The sequence below is a fragment of the Lithobates pipiens genome, unplaced genomic scaffold (genome assembly GCF_037356315.1).
Source record: "Lithobates pipiens isolate NorthernLeopardFrog02 unplaced genomic scaffold, aLitPip1_a1.2 Scaffold_13, whole genome shotgun sequence".
Lineage (NCBI taxonomy): Eukaryota > Metazoa > Chordata > Amphibia > Anura > Ranidae > Lithobates > Lithobates pipiens.
The window spans coordinates 250503947-250509142 of record NW_027507718.1 but is presented as its reverse complement, the minus strand read 5'-3'; positions in this window follow the sequence as shown (position 1 = coordinate 250509142).

Below are 5196 nucleotides of genomic sequence, written 5' to 3'. Positions count from 1 at the left end.
CAGCTGTTGCATTAGGTATATATACTTCCGCTACTAAATTGGTTACAACAGCAGAAACCAGAGGAAAAGGCGTGTTAGAATATGTTAATGAGTCATGAGTACTCAAGCCGCTGGCATTGTATTAACATTTTCACTTTAGTAATATGGTAAATAATTATATTGCATAGCTGAACATGTGCATCACTCCAAATACGCTTACACACATGGGTCTAAATCACAAATAAGGATATTCAGACTATATCAACTATTACTTAATGAAATGTATAATTATTCTTAATATTCTTAGATATTAAATATAAATACATAATATTATGTTATAAATATAAGGGGAATATTTGTTATTTTATTGCCTTAGTGGCATTTTAAAGATTTGGGATTACTAAGCAATCAGCTTAGTCCTATAGAGCGGCAATCCCCAAACTTTTTGCCACCGGGGACTGGCGTTTTGGAAGAAAATTGTGCCAAGGCTAAGGGGGGTGTATGTGGCTTTTCGCTGGCAATTTATCGGGGAAATCCCTGGTGTTAGAGCTTCAACCGTCACGGCACCATGGTTTATAGGATGTCAAGATGATTAAAGCGCATTATTTCTATTATTACATTGTAATATAGAATGAAATAGTTCAACTCACCATAATGCAGAATGCGCCACCAGATGCAGAGTGTCACTTGCCGCGTCACCTGCCACCCGATGCGGATTGTCACTTGCCACATCGCCTGCCACCAGATGCGGATTGTCACTTGCCACGTCACTTGCCACCAGATGTGGATTGTCCCTTGCCATGTCGCCTACTCATCTCTAACAGTGTAGCGCCCCCCTGGGGGTTGATGACCCCTGCTATAGAGTGTCTGCATGTGACCTTCCAAGGTAAATTGAGGTGCATTCTGACTTTCATGGCACAGAGAGGAAGGTGTTTGTAATAGAGGCTCATAGCACAGGCAGAGATATATATTTGTGCACACTGTGCAGCTGCTGGGACTTAAGGGTGTAATTTATTTAGATGTGGGTAAAATGGGTGTTGGAACCCCTCCACCTATTATGTAGACTTAGACACTGCTTCACTTTAATCTTTCTATCATTTAATACAGAGTGATTAGGTCTTTTTACTTGACCAGCATAGAAATGGGGGGCCCAAAAACTGGTTTTGCATATGGGCCCCCTTGTGACTTATAAGTGAGTATTCAGAACTGGCATTAAGTGTGTATTAAGCTGGCTTTACACGTATTTCATTTGTCTGGTTCCCTAATTACCCAGCCAAAATTTGTGGGTGGCCCCTGTCAGGCGTGTAAGTGGGGTTCAGCGTGATGTGGCGGCAATTAATCAGTCGGGTGCAATGGAAAACTTGTATTGATATTATACAGTAAAAGTTCACAACAAACCCAGTGGGAAGGGTGCCAACCAGGTACACTCATGGTTTCCAATAATGCGAAGAGAGTAGGACAGACAGCGTCTGTTTAGTAAACAGAATGCAGCTTGTCCGTCTCATGCCCAAGCAGGATTATGTCCAAAGGAGCTGCAGCCCTATGCTTTCCCTCCTTGTCAGGAACCTTTCCCTAATGCTAATGCTGTCCTTAACAGGCACGGTACCTCTCCCTACTTTACTAAGTTGCAAATGTACGAAAAACTGGGAGCCTTAAATAGGCTTTCCCTGACCCAAGATGGTCGCTGGAGTTACATCGGGCAGCAGCATCCAATAGGATAGCTTCCCAGTGACCCAAGAAACCATAGAGGAACCTTGTTTCTCTTGACTTCATCTCCAATAACAGCGCAGCTGTGGAAGAGCATCCCCTATAGTGGAGAAAGTAGACTGCACCTCTCTACAGGCACCCTCCTGCCTGACATAATTCATTAACATATGTCGGACACTGGGTGTAAAATTTTCAGCTAAACAGGGGCTACATTTAATTAGATGCAGCCACTTGCCCAGATATTGCAACAGTTGGCTGTAAGAATACCATGGCTGCACTGGCTGATTCATCCATCTGTAGGAATCTCTTAAAAATTGTTTGTTCAGACTGCAGACTGAGTCAAAAAAAAAAATCTATGTGTGTATAGCCAGCCTTAGAGATTGCTGCAGCTGAGGGTGAAGTCATAACTTCTGCTATGCATTCTTGTGCCCAGGTGACCAATGACTCAGGACACAAAGAAACAAATACATCAGCAAGGAAGTTAAGCTTCTAGGATTTTCATAGGTAGAGTCATCAGTGACAGCCAGTAGGCAGAGGCAGAGGCCAAAAGGGGCACCCACTTATCTGCCTCAACCTACTGGCTGCCAGTTTATTTGGTTCTTTGTGTTCTGAGTCATTGGTCACCTGGGCACAAGAATGCATAGCAGAAGCTATGACTTCACCCTCATTTCACTTGCTGTATACTTGTTCTAGATCATTGCCTCAGAAAAAAAATTGAAACTATTTGGTCACTTTTTCTCTCAGCACACTTAACTTTAATAGACAGGGCTGTCTTTAATATTGATTGGACCCGGGGCAAACATTTTCTTAGGGCACCCCTCCCCCCATGCAATTTCGCTCTCCACCTGCTCTGAGACATACAATAAATAGCAGCTAGACTTAAAATCAGTTTACTGTATCAGATCAGGCAGCAATTGCAATTGGTTGCCAGAGGTTACAGCATATCATTACCGCTTACTGACTGGTTGCTAGAGGTCACAGCACCCCTTAAGGCTCACTGATTAGTTGCTAGAGGTTACAGCACATGATTTCTGCTTGTTGATTGGCTGCTAGAGATTATTGTACAGTAATACTGCTCACTGGTTGCTATAGGTTACAGCATATCTTCTCCGCACTGCAGGGGAGCATAGTATACATATGAATGCTAACTTTATTCACATATCAATGCAGTTGGCCTCAGCTATTTACATATGAATGCCGGTTATTTACATGTAAACACAGGGTCTGCAGGTGAGTCACCTGTACACAACAATAGGGCAGAGTTGGGCAGCATTAGTAGCAGCACTTCACACTGAGATATCGGGACACAGCACAGGACTAAAACTTCAAGGAACAAGGGAATGTAAACTGGGATAGTTGGCAAGTATGAGGCAGCTGCTTTGGGCCCCACAACAATGACATGGCCCAGGGCAGCTGCCCCTTTTGCCCTGCCTTAAAGACGGCCCTGTTAATAGACAATACTGAATGTATTTTCAGATTACAGTAAGTACCATCTTACGCTAGTGATCTTGCTATTGCTGCCAGTGATCACTCACAGCTTCCATGGTATTACTGCCCTACTGGCTGAATGAGCAAAGTGTTATGCTCCTCCATTGCTCCCCCACTAAAGCTGGCCATAGACAGTTCGAATCTCGGCCGGTCCCTACTAAACTGGCCGAGATTTAAACCATCTATGGGCAGGCTCATTGTACCCAAGTGGATTTAACAATCAACTTGGGTACAACCAGCCTGTCTGATTTTTCATGCAATTATTGGCAGTGACTAGCAATAATCATTGTGTGTTCTCCTGGCAGGGATGGCTCCCCCGTACCACCTATGGCTTAAGAGAGCAAGGCAATGCAATGTTTCAGCCAGCAAAGAATTGTAGATGCAGGTTACATGAATTAAAAAAGAAAAAAAAGCTAAAGAAAGGAATGAAAGGCACTACATACACATTTTGATACAATTGTTTTTTGTTTTTTTTTAATTTGAAGCTACAATCACAAACAAGCTCAAATTACTTTTTTTTTAACACATGGTTTAAAAAAAAAACAGCAAAAAAAATAAAAAAAATACTTAGGTAAGAATGAACTAAATGACTGAATTAGTTAATTAATGCTAATTAAAGTTCATTAAGGGTTAATAAACAGCTGATTTTTGTTTTTTTTATTTCACACATAACAGTAATTCATAATTGAATGCTGCAATAGTAACTTTCTTTCATTCATAAATAAATGCAGAGCAGAACCCAAGCGGGTAAACTGCATCTGATCATCAGAGCTCATCAGATGCACAGGCTCCTGTTAAATAACCGCAAATAAAATGCGGTAAAAAAGTGAAGTCACTGGGTGGTCCTGCCTCTTACCTATTGAAAAACTGTCAAATGGCACAGCAGGCAGACTGTGGGAGCGTTCGCCGCGAGCGGAGCTTTTTATTTCCCTTTTTTTCGGGTCCAGCGGTGGTGGCGAACGTCATGATTGACGATGGATCTACATCATAGGACAGTTTTTTTTACAAAAATTGTCAAAAACGTTTGTAATGTCTTTATTCACTTTTACACTTTTTTGGTGAATGGGTAGGCATACTCATTCACACGAGGGGGGCCATATCTGGAGTTCCGATTCCAATAAGCCCCCTGCCCTCAGACCCCACAACCACAGGCCAGGGTCGCGGGGAAGAGGCCATTGTCCCCATCAACATGGGGACAAGGTGGTTTGGGGAGGGGCAGAGTCCCCCAAAGTATCCCCCATGTTGAGGGCATGTGGCCTGGTATGGCTCAGAAGGGGGCCACTCACTCATCCTCCTTCTCCTTTCCCAACTTGCCGGGGTGCATGCTCAGATAAGGGTCTTGTATGGATTCGATTCTGGGGGGAACCCACTCCATTTAATTGCCGGCATGTTTTTTTTACATTCTGCTCTCAGCGGGGAACACGCTGACAGCTGATGAGTCAATCGTTGTTAAGGATGTGGCGGCCGGTTTCCTGGCCCGCTCCTTATCAACCAGCTATTGGGATCCCACGCTGTTTCTGACAAGTACCACATGTGATACTTCCAAGTAAAACCCTATTGATAAATTTTTTTCTCTGTTTTTTTACTCCCCGTACCATTTGTGAATTGGATTTAAGAACTTACCGCAAGTTTATTTGATAATATTTCCTGTCATATTATTCATTTTGCGGTAAATGCTGCATACTCGTTATTTTTATTTTTTTATGTGAATTGGACTTTACTGCATGCGATAATATATGCAAATTAGTTACGTGACCGTGTTATCGCATGCGGTAAACGTTACTGAATTGACCCCTTTACACCATAAGTGCAGTTTGTTTATAGCTGAAACTACAGACTCTTGGTCCTGCAACGCTAGAAAAATTTTGTTTGAAATTTTTCATTTTAAGAATCTTCGATTTTTGTAATCATTATTGGAGTCAAATCAACGGTTTTCTAAATATTATTGGGTTCAAATGATGTTTCATTTTGCACCATAGCAACAAGAACATTCAAAGGAGCAGGATGAAAATGTTTTCTCAA